Here is a 13285-nt window from a genome sequence, read left to right as displayed (position 1 = left end):
GATGACAACCCTACTCCAAATGCTCTCAGCCACAATGGCCCTCAAGTCCACTGGCCTTGCTTTTATAATGGGCCTTCCTCCCTATTCATCTAGCCTTTCAGCAAATATCTGCTTGTCATAAACACTTTCAGGATCTCATCGATGCCATAACTACCACCTTTCATCATCCTCTTACTCAAAGTTTTGATATCTAAACTGTAATTACAGTATAATCATGTGCTTGTTAAAGGTCCCATGACATGAACGTTTCACTTTATGAGGTTTTTTAACATTAATATGAGTTTCCTTAGCCTGTCTATGGTCCCCCAGTGGCTAGAAATTTCGATAGGTGTAAACCAAGCCCTCCTCTGCCTTTGAGAAAATGAGAGCTCAAACGGGCCAATCTGGAATCTTCCCCCATATGACCCCATACAGGGAAAGGTGCCCACCCAGAGAATTTGGAGGAAATGGAGTCAGTTTATTTTTTTACATTTAATTCAGTCGCAATGTCAGCACAGGTGTTACAAACAGAGTTTTACGATATGGATTCGACAGCACTGCCACAAACTGTGAGTAACAGTGTTCATTAATGTCTGATCTGTGATCAGTGATTTCTGATCTGTAGCTAATTATTCAAGTTCACACAGACTTTATTTCTAAATTGTTTAATACTGTTCATGCATCAGTGAATCAAGCCATTGACTAAACGATCAACTTCACATAGTTTCTCTTAGTAGCATAGCATGAAACAAATATGTTATTTAAATTGTGATTAAACTACAGAGAGTGATCAAAGAATGCTCCCTTTATATTGTTCGGAGCTGTCAATCACACATCGCGAGTATATCTGCACACTTGCCCAAACTGCCGTTTTAATGAATGCACTGTTATGCTACACAACAAAGCTCTTGCTGTATTCATGTTGATATTGTGTTTGCTGTTAGTTGTGGTGAATGCATTTTGTGAGAGAAAATGCGTTGCAATGACTAGATCACTGCATTCAAATGATTTTAGACAGAGGATATAAAAATAACTTTTATTTCTAAATTTTAAATGTAAAAATCATACTAACAATATAAGTAGACCTCAGGAAACATAATATATATATATATATATATATATATATATATATATATATATATATATATATATATATATATATATATATATATATATATATATATATATATATATATATAAGAAAATCCAAATCATTGGACCTTTAAATCCTACTTTCATTAATCTCCTTAATTCATCTATCAACAATCCTATTTATATTACAGTATGCCTGCATTTACACTACCATCCAAAAGTTTAGGGTCACTAAGATTATATATATATATATATATATATATATATATATATATATATATATATATATTATTATTATTTTTTTTTTTTTTGTTTTTTTTTTTTTCAGGAAGGATGCATTAAATTAGTCAAGAGTGATGGTAAAGACATTAATAATATTACAAAATATTTATCTTTTATATAAATGATATTCTTTTGAATGGTCTATTCATCAAAGCATCCTTAATTAAATGCAATTAATAAGCAGCTCAAATTATTATTATTTTTTTTCAGCATTGATGATAATAAGACATGTTTTTTAAATAAAAATTAAAAAATGAATGATTTCTGAAGAATCATCAGACACTGAAGACTAGAGTAATCGCTGCAGAAATTCAACTTTAACAACACTGGAATAAATTAAATTTCAAAGTATATACCAATAGAATAGTCATTTTAAATTGTAATACTATTTTTTTTATAATATTACTGTTTATACTGTATTTCTCATCAAATGAATGCAGCCTCGGTGAGTATTAGAGACTTGTCCAAAAATGCATAAAACATAATAACCTTACTCACCCAAAATGTGTGAATGGTAACGTATGTGTGTCATGTTTTTTTTTTTTTTTTTGTCTGCACCTTGATCACAATCCAATCCAAGTTGTCCTAAACATATGGTTTATATTAAAAGGAACATCTGATGCTCATTTTCCACAAGTTGATTTGATTCTTTAGCATCTTCATGAAATGTCTGAAACATACTTTGATAAAAAAATTTGGGGTTAAAAAAACAGAAAAAAAACCAACACCTTTTCAAAAACAGGTCTGTCCACCCGTTTCGGTGCATGTCTCTTTAAATGATAATGAGCTACCCAACCCTCTTTTCACCCCGACCCTCTTTTCCATGGGGCGTGTCCACACTAGACTCCAGAATTGCTGCCTTGGACTCTACTTATGGCTCAGAGGTGGTCTTTATCAAATAGTTAGCTATCTACATAGAAACTGGCTGCAATTTGAACGAGTTCATTGGATGACGCATTTCAAACTCAGACTGGCAGATACGCCAGAAACCTAACTAAATGCAAAACAAGCTAAAAAAGTGAAATTTTCATTCAGTGTCCCCTATAATATTACAGCCTGTCAAATGTGTGTGCTGTTTAATTTGAGACCAGTTTTCCTTAGTGCATAACCAACATTTTTTGGTTGTATATCCTGAACTGTAAATTCACACTAGTACCTCTATTTTGAATGGTTCATCCAGACAACAGGTCTTTGTTAACAGTCACAGACTTCACTGAATTAGCACAGATTTGCTACAGCCCCATGAACTGCAGTACAAAGAGACAGTTACAACAGTATTGAAATAGGTTTTATAGTTAAAATCAGAGCCATATATTCTACAATAGACCTCTATTAAACATAGAAGAGGTGGTACAATATTAAAATGCATTTATTTTCATCTTGGTATTTTCATTTTGTGGAATAAAAGAAGCAGGTATATTAAATGAATATCTCAAATTTTAGTCTACTCAAGCAGCAAAAATAGAGATAAAACCCTGTAAAATTAATTTATGTCATGTCACGTCATTTCACATCGCGTCACGTCAAATGAAAAGAAGATTTTACAAAGTTATTAGTGTGGTTCAAAATTACTACTAAAACTGCATACAGCATTTACATATTTACATACTCTGGGCAAATCATTAATATAAAGTGAAAATAAAATTGGTCCCAAGATGGAGCCTTGTGGGACCCCCTTGGAGTAAGCATGGTATGAAGACTTTGTACCATCAATACACACACATTGTTTTCAATTTGAAAGATCATATTTTATCCAAAGTGTAGCCTCTTCTGAAAATCTTTAATTTGGTAGTTTAGATAAAATAACCTGATGGTCAACAGTGTCAAATGCCTTCAATAATTCTCATAAGACAGCACCAAAGGACATACTCTTATCTAACAAGCATTTGACTTTCTTAACAAACAGACAATTAGACAACTAGATGATTCCATTAAATGATTACTGTTTTATTATTATTAAAAAATGCATTGGATGTAAAGAAGTAAAACCATTATTTAGATGATTAGTCAGAAACTGTAGCCACCTTCCAAGCTGATGGAACAACTGCTTGCCTAAAAGGTCAAATTTACAATATGTGTTATTGGGCCTACTAAGGAATCTTTATTATAATAATAATAATAATAATAATAATAATAATAATAATAAAATAATAATAATAATTAAAAACAAAATCAAGCACAGCTTTAGAGATTTTTAATGCGTCAATAATATTAGCTACTTCTAATTCAGTTAATTCATCTATTTGAAAAATAGGTTGGGCACAATTAATAGGTCTATAAGTAATTTTTTTTTTTTTAAGGTAAAAAGCTGGGCTATTTCATCAAATGAATTTATAAAATATGTATCAAAATTAGTTGCTATAGTTAATGGATCTTTTACTAAAACATTAGCTTTTTTCATCCTCTTTCGATCTCTCAATTAAAAATGGATTTGGTATTTCGTAAAGTCTGGATTACTTTATTCCTCATAGAAATATATAGACCATAATTCAATAGTTTCTTTTATTCTTTCTTTCTTTTTTTTTTTTTAAGGAGCTGATCTCTATCCTCCATCAATTGCCTATATTCACTGTTAACCCCGGGCAGTGATTAGGCAGTGTTTTTCCTTTTCTTTTGTTAACTGCGCCCTTTTAGTAAACAACTCAAACACTACTTAGATTTTCCCCAAAAAATAATCACATGCTATAATTGTGAGAAATTCATTCCTAGTGCAAATGTTTTGTGAAATAGTAGTGAAACAAATGCATCCTTGCCATAAACCTGCATAGAAGCAACACACGAGCACATCGGCATTGGCTATATTTTCATCTCTCTCTCTCTCTCTCTCTCTCTCATAAACTTGCACCATTCTTTTCTTCTACACATACACTCCCACAACTAGTGCTCAATAAATAAAAACCCACCTAATGCAATGCAAGTGCAATCTTTCTCTAGCCTTGATCTGCAGATTGACATTTCAGAGTCAGCTGATCTGAGGTGACTCCTATTCAAAGTCTCTCTGACACCAACAGAAATAAAGATGAGCTAATAGACACGTGAATGGAATTCTGGGTATTTGTTAGGCTACACAGTAAAAAATTCTGCCATTAAATAACAGCAGGGGTGCCAGTAAAGTACTGTTAATTTACAGCTCTCAACCATTAATTTATCACTCTTATTTTTTTTACAGTATTTTACCGTAAATTCTACCATGGAAATTAACTCCACTCCCACTGCTTCAAACAGTTCAAGTTTAAAAACTAGCATTCCTACGATGTTAGTACTATGAACTTATTTCATTTGATTTCACTGAGAAGGAATAGTTCTTAATATAAAGATGCAAACACTTAATGTGCAGTAATAAAGTAACTAAATACATGACTTTTACTCAAATCACTGCAGCTCATTGTCAGCTATAGCACACATGTATGTGCTGAAATACTCAACACAGAGGTCACCACTGTATCAGCGGACCCACATTTACTGTCTTTATATAAAGCAGCAGAAGATCAGAATTTGTGGCTCATCATTGACTGAAGCACAGGTTCTACTCTCCAGCACAATGGTGAACAACAAAACTACATTAAACTAACAGATCTCTCTTGTGCAAACACACATTATTACAGTCGAGTTCAATATTTACTCTTATTATCAGTGTATGACTTTGCATATTTTTTTTCTATGGATGTCCACAAATATTTTAGTTAAATTAACTTTTTTTTTTTTCATTTGGTAAATCTGACGTTTACATTTTACAGTATATTACTGTTTTTCCTTGACTTAACAGCAACAAACTGGAGAAAAACACTGGTTTTGCTGGCAACCATTAACTTACAGCAATAAACTGTAGAAAAACAGTTATTTACTGGCAGCAGGGGTGCCAGTAAATAACTGTTTTTCTACAGTTTGTTTCCTGTAAATTAATTACAGTTTATTACTGTTAAATTATGTTACATGCTGTTTTTTCTTCATCTTAAATCTTTAACCCTTTAAACCCCACACCAAAATCCTCAGTTTTAAATGAACACTTATAATGTGTGCACACTACAGAGTGTTTGAGTAACACTAAATTAGTGAAGTTAATGAGATAATTATGTGATTAATTGATGATTGAGTATTAGTGATAAACACCTCCAGAATCACTGAAGGAGAGAGAAACACAAGAACTAAAAATTAATTCAACCACTGCCTTAAATGAAATCAACTGAATAAAAGAATACATCAAATCTCTCAAGATCTAATTAAACAACTACTAAAACAGCTTTACCAGATTCACATTACTAACCAGACTGACTTTATTTATGTCAGATGTCTACAGAAGATCTTATTGAGAGTTAAATAGGTTTAGGTGTTTTTTTTTTTTTTTTTCACTACCATGATGGAGATTAGTGTTTACTTTAGTTGGGCTCTTGAACGTGTTTTTTCAACAACTAAGGTTTTTTTTTTTTTTTTTTTTTTTACATGCTATAACAATGCGCCTTTGGAAATTGTTATAGCAAAACAAATGACCACAGAAGAAAAAAAAAATATCTGGTATTGTTGTTTATAGATTTACAAGAACAAACACTTTTATCTGTGAACTAATCCCGTGTCTCTTCTCTTATTGATACTACACCATAAGAAGATTCATTGCTGAGCCATAAGTCATGAAAGACTGTTAAGAAAATTTAACTCATAATAATAAAAAAAAAAAAACCTTTGCTGTAATTTAGACAAAAAGATCAAGAATCAGCGTATGAATCACAACAATGGTGACAATCCACAAAATAAATAAACAGATCAGTTCTGAACATCACAAAACATGTGATTGTAGTTCATGTAGTTCAATTCACTTATTAGTTTTCATTCTCTCTGTCAGGTGGACTATATTAGTAAACTCATGTAAGGAATAGTGAATGAGGGTGTAGGGTGTGATTTGAAACACAGCCGCTGAGTGTCGACTTTGAACGTTGTTAATTAGCGATATATAGCAGCAGGCTACCTTCTCGAAAATGATGAATATTACCCAGAATGCACCGTTTTAATGAAAAACAGTATGTTACTGTCAAAATTTGTCCGTTTTTTTACAGCGATTTTTAACAGTGTAGGATCAAGCATAGAGCATCAAGGCCCGGTTTTTCAAAAGTAATCCAGTAGGATTTTGGATAATGGATTGGATCAAATTTTGAAAATGTGTTTTTCAAAAGAAAAAACGGATTACATAATCAGATTAGATCACGTAATCCAATCTCAGTTTTGATCCGGATCAAACCTTTAGTTTGTTTTTTTTTAGAACTTTTTTGTAGGATTTGGATCACTTTGATCCAAAAAATCTGGATTAAACTGATGCCATCAGAAGGGTGGATTCAGCGTGGATTTCATGGCAGAAATGTAATGAAAACTTTAAAAATGTATCAAATAATACTATATTTGGATCATGCAGTATCTTACAAGATATCCTATTTATTCATAAGTTTTTTTTTTTTTTTTTTTTTTTTTTTTTTTTTTAAACATCTATACTTGATACTTGTTATAAATATCCTCAATGTACATTGTTTGTGTTGTAAGTCTCAGATGAGCGGACTGCTGGAAGAGGATGGGGTGGGGTTTTGCTTGTTTTTAGTTTTTTTTTTTTTTTTTTCAATGTGTGGGATTTCATTTCAAATAAAAAATAATTTATATTGACCCCAACTGGCTAGTTGCTCTTTACATATCTATAGTTCTACATTGTGATTTCCTATCCTGTTTGAGCACTGGTTATCCAGATTTGGTGATCCTGAAAAGTTCCTATCCGGATCAGATTGATCCAATCCGATGTTGCTTTAAAAAACTGGATCCAAAAGTAAACTGGATTACGTGATCACGGATCGCAAAAAAAGGATTACTAAATCCCGATCAATTTTATCTGGATTAAACCTTTTGAAAAACCGGGCCCAGGTGCAACCTCCCGGGGATATTAATCAACAGCAGGTGAACAGGAGCAGGTGAGATAAGAGATACAGGGCTTTGTGGAAGATCATCTAAAACATTGTTTGGCAGATCTAAAATCATCCAATTACTGAGCTCTCAGAATGAGACAGGTACGCTGTCCGGACAACATCATTTACAGCCCTTCGGGACATTATCTATCTTTACATAAGATTATACCTGCTGGAAAGATGCTGTGTTTTGAATACTAGAATGGGATCCTGGTGCATTGTTGTCCCTATCTAGCTTCTTAATTGAATTTGAAGTTGCATGTACATAACATACTATATAAATATGTTAACTATTCATTGCCATGGAAAACCATATATTTAAATTACTAAAAAGGTTTGTCTCAAAAATCCACACAAATGTCAACAGTAAATCAATAAATATCAGTACACATCATTATATATTTTCAAAATATCTGTTTTAAATAAATGACAGGTATATAGGTCCTCACATGAAATTCCAGATTGCATGAACTCCTATTGAAATGACTGGATGAAAATGTGCCCAAAACGGTGATTGGACAGCACCTTAAGGTTTGTGTCTGCACTAACTGTATATATATTTTTTTTTTCAATAAACCAACACTGAGAATTATTCAGTAAGGTGAGCCAACTTGCCCCCGTCATTCTTATGAACATACCATGGCTTTAGACTCTGAGATCATGAATGAACCACGGCTTCACAAAAATGATAATGGCAGTACCATGAACCAAATTTCCACAGGGCTAAATCCAGAAAAAAAACCTTGGCATAAGTCCAACACAATTTAATTCACAATTTAATACCCTCCCAAGCATAACCTCAATAGCCATATGCTAAAATAGCATCAGGAAAACACATGGGCACCCTGTGTACATACCCTCCCTCTTCACAATATTAGCCAGCATGGTAAACAGACTCTGTGAACCTTGAGGTTTTTCTCTCATGCAATTATCAGTGGCTTAGGCATTTTCACTCTTACTCTGCCACTCTGTCATACACACAAAAAATAAATATACATGCTAAAAGCAAATGGCAAACGGTAACATATGGAGAATAAAATGCCAAAGCAGTCATTTTTCACCCTTTGGTATGTGAGTGCCGCTCCATTATTTAATTAGCACATGCTGTGATACGTTTAATGAACCAGCAGCGCATTCCCTTCCTTATCAATGGCCAAGCCCGTGTTTGTGTTTAGGTCTCTGATTAAATGGACAGATCTGCTGTGACAGTAGTCTGGGGGGGGATCAGATTACAGAACAGACCAAATTGACTTTGTCGCCTTTTTGTTTTTAATATCCACTACAACATGTGCTGCCCTAAACCATGTGATGAAACATGAGATAAACGTTGGTAAAAGAGATTAAGCTCTGGTGAATTAAAGCAGCCCTTGTATTGACAAAGGGTGGCAGTTAAGTTGGACTCACGTCTACCATGAAGACTGAAAATGTGCCTTAAAACAAAAAAAAAGAACAACTTGGATTCTGACAGCTAATCCATGTGAGGAACAGTTTTATTTCGGCAATGCAATTAATTCTAATCTGGTTATAGGCATCTGCATTATGAGCTAAATATGCCCTATATGATTACTGTGAAAAAGTGTTCAGTGAAGAATTATGAAAATGTAATATATATATATATATATATATATACACACACACACATCAGTTTCTTTGTCTGTTTTTGCTCTGCAAATGAAAACAGTTCCAAACAAATACACAACAGCACCAAGTGTTGTTTCCTTTCTGAATGAATCAGCATTTTTTTTTATAAAAGTGAATGATTCAATGACTCACTCATAAAGACGGTTCCCTGCACTATTTGGTAAACAGACTCTGAGTTATAAGATTGATTTGTTCAACGATTCGTTCAAAACCACATTCATTCACTCACAAGTCACCTGTCACCACCAACTACCCAAGTGCTCTGCAGAAAGGGTCATTAAAAATCTGTTCTACTAATAAACACACTGACAGTCAGTCTGGAATGTACACCAAAGAGATCGCTTGAAACTTAGTATCAGTCGACCAATAATAATCTATATTTGTAGGTCTTTTGTATGGCATAATGACAAAAACAATGATTATTATTATTTTTTTTTATTTTTTTTTTTATTTTTTTTTTGCCGTAACCTTAAATGGAAATTACCATGAATGGTGCGGAGGAGGGTAAATCTTGGTTTTACAAGTCACAAGGTGTTAATTAAACACCCTATGATAATGCAAACACAAATTGGGGGTGGGAGTGGGGAAGAAATCCTTTCAAAAAACGTTAAAATGCCCTCAGCACCAGGAGCAATTTCTAACTTGTACAGTAGCAGTCCAAAAAAAAGAAAAAAAAAAGAAAAAAAAAGAAAGAAATAAAACAACATGAACAAGATCTCGATATATTTTTCTTTTTGGAGACTTTTGTTGAAGCCTTCTGCTTTTAAGAATTTTCTCCTGATACTACCAAAGTCATGAAATACTTCCAACATCAAAGTTTCTGGACTATGCTATCCACATTGATTTAACAACTCTATACTTCTACTGCATGTCAAACAAATTCTAACTTGTTTCTAATCTTTCACCTGGACATGATGCCTCAGAACTGATCTATTGCAGAAACTGTAGCATTGACGTAAAAAAAAAGTGTTCCCACAAGTATGAAAGATAAATTCCTTGTCATCAGAAGCATAAACTCATAGAAACAAACTCATGCATGGAAAGTGCTTGTAACTGACCTTTCACCTTTACTTTCTTGACGATAATTGTAAAGCTTCTTTAAAGAGATTAGCCTTCTTCCTGGTGCACTGATGGGAAAGATTCCAGGCAGGTTAGCAATTTGTATGACTAGCGGCCCTGCACAACTGGTGTTACAGCTTCTTGAATCAACATCCAAGACAAAATTATCTGAAGTGATGACCACAGTGGAGTGTCAAGAACATTGTTGCTTTATGACCTGACCAACATCAACATCAAATGGATGAAGAAGTAGCTGACTAAACCAGGGCAAGACCTTCAGATCAGTCATCTAAACCAAGCCCTAGAAACCTCAACAGATCTTAGTTTCTTGATGTTTTTGTCCTTTTATATGCCATAGTTTCCAAGAGTTTGAGATCTTCACAATTAAATTTAAATGATCTTCCAAATATGTTCTTTATATTTAACATACTAATGCATTACTATAATAATGACAGGGAGTATATGAACAACCAAAATGATGGATGATCTTTTCCGCCATCCAATAAAACAAAAACTTTGATATTCAAACTATCCTTTCTAGTGGTCATGATCATCTCTCTAGACTAGTTTTCATAAAATAATAATAATAATAATAATAATAATAATAATAATAATAATATGTATGTACTCACCGCAGTGGTTTAGTCTAACTCCAAGCAGATGCTCTATGTAAGCAGACAGACGCTTGCTCAGACTCAACCTGCTGGTGTTTCTAGTGACACACTAACCCCGTCCCCTGCCCTGGGAGCCACTCCCCCAACAAACATACACACACAAACACACTTGACTTCGGACACTTACACACTAAACCACCAGAGGAGGTACAGGGTTATTTCCGCATCAGGTGTTTTAAATCTAAATATAGAACACTGAATCTTTAGTGACTCAAAGACAAACTCAAACATACTCATTGAAAACAGCATGGAAAGCTCACCCAACGCGTGTGTAATGACATGAACAGGAAGCAAGCAGAAGATTACGTTGGAAGGAACAAATATAAAGAGAGAGAGAGAGAGAGAGGCCCGATGTAGAGATGTAGGTCTAGCATAGAAAGACAGATAATGGGGCATGAAGCAGCTCTAGCTGCAAGATAGATTCCACATTATCCCAGTTCAGCTCATTTTAACCATAAGATGCTTATGGCTTACTGTCTCAGACGGGGGGATTGGTGTAACCTGGGGTTAACAGGGAAGGACTGTATGTGCCCTGATATTTTGCTTTGCTAAGATAAAAATCCCTGTAAGCCAAATGGCTCCAGGAATCACTATTAGGTTGCTGTGATTATTTTCTCCTGTGGTGTCATAAAAACAGAAGCTGCTCTAGCAGCTGATCTACTGTACAGTCCATTGTGTGGGAGAAAGTCTGAGTCATGGCCTTGTTAGAGACATCATCAGATAATGAGAGGGTGCACAGAGAGTTCAGGAGTCTGTAAACCAGACTGTAACCAGATCGCATGCCAAAAAGATCCCACAAATGCCTTCATCCTATATATATATATATATATATATATATATATATATATATACATATACATATACATACATATATATATATATATATATATATATATATATATATATGTGTGTGTATATATTATATGCTTAAGCATTTCCACAAATCTGACATCAAGCGTTAATGATCAACCCATTGAAATTAATGAATAAACATCATGGCTTTATCATAGTGGTATTTATTATTATTATTATTATTAATATTATTATTATTATTATTATTATTATTATTATTTCTTCCTCCATCATGATGCCTCTAATTTATATTTACTGTAGGTTTCAAAGCCTTTGCTTCTATTGTATATTTGTGTAAATGTCAATTCATGATTTTATTTCATACGTTTTACATTAAATTAAAATAATGAACAGTATAACAGTTTTAGTTTCTGCATCCCCCCAGAGTGTGTTGTTTAATTTTAAAGCTATTAATGCATGTTTTATTTTTGATTATAGTTTTTTAAACTGTCATTTTCATCTGTATGTAAAGTCACTGGCATGGTTCATTCCATTTATTTATTAATGCTATTTATTTTTATGGGTTTCACATATATTTCCAAGGATAATAATGCGGAGTGGCTGCAGCTTGCAAAGCTATGAATCTCACAGGGTGCGCTGATTTTATTTTAGAAGTAGGAGGTATCTTATGTATGTGTTTTTGTATTTATTTATCCATTTATTGTGCATATACCTTTAGGGAAGATTTGAATATGTTTAAATATGGATTAACAACATAGAACAAATTATATATATATATATATATATATATATATATATATATATATATATATATATATATATATATATATATATATATATATATATATATATATATATAAAATCTAAATAAATCAACAATTGTTAATTATTTTGTGGGGGTTGGGGCTGAATGGAGGAGTAATAAAGAATACATATTATTCTACAAAAATGTGCTTTTAGATTGAAATACACTGCATGTTTTGTTAAAAAAGAAACATTATGTCAAACTTAACACAGGGTCCACTAAATTCTGTCAGATTGAATTTAAAAAGAGCCCTCTCCGTGTGTGGCTAGTAGCTGCATGCTTTCCCTCAGCAGTGGAGAATGGTGGCCTAAGGGTGATGGATGGCAGTGGTGCGGATTAGGAGCCGGATTAAAGCATTTATTCCATACCTACTCAGAAAAAGGTTGTTGGGATCAACATCCTGTTATTTTATTTACCCTGTCACTTTACTCCCTCTGGCACGAGCCCGGCTCCAAAGAGCAACATGGGATTCTAGGTCAAAAAGAGAGCACCGCTAGAGGCAAGGTCGAATTGCCAGCCTCAGACTCCACAATCCGGAAAAACGGAATGCTTAGTTCGTAATGAATGTGCATGTAACCATACAGGGTTTCTAAAGCCTGGAGTAAACTGGGGGCTGCAGTAGCTGTGCACGTTAACACTCTGTCACTCCAGCAAAAGAAATGGACTTATAACAGTTTGTGATTATGGAAGGGGGTTTGGCTGTTCAACAATTGGCAAAATAATAATAATAATAATGATAATAATAATAATAATAATAATAATAATAATAATAATAATAATAATAATAATAATATAATAATAATAATTATTATTATTATTATTATTATTATTATAATTTTTTTTTTTTTTTTTTTTTATGAAAGAAGTAAAATAAAAGAGAGAATTCTTGTTGTTGTTGTTATAAAAAAGATGGCCAACCACCAATAATAAGTCTTTGGTGAATCTTTTGGGAATTCCTGAAGCCAAGTGTCAGCACCAGCAAACATAATAGCAAGCATCCCATA

The 13285-nt window shown here is 33.2% G+C and overlaps 1 protein-coding gene across 1 annotated transcript in view; it reads right to left on the bottom strand.

Moving 5' to 3' along the window:
- LOC113070973 (adhesion G protein-coupled receptor B2) overlaps positions 1-13285 on the bottom strand; it is a gene marked incomplete at its 3' end in the record, with an annotated part of 106893 nt that overhangs the window by 70109 nt on the left and 23499 nt on the right. The window lies entirely within an intron of this gene.

This window comes from Carassius auratus, unplaced genomic scaffold, assembly GCF_003368295.1.
Source record: "Carassius auratus strain Wakin unplaced genomic scaffold, ASM336829v1 scaf_tig00005520, whole genome shotgun sequence".
In the NCBI taxonomy this organism is placed as follows: Eukaryota; Metazoa; Chordata; class Actinopteri; order Cypriniformes; family Cyprinidae; genus Carassius; species Carassius auratus.
This window is presented reverse-complemented; position numbering and strand designations above follow the sequence as displayed.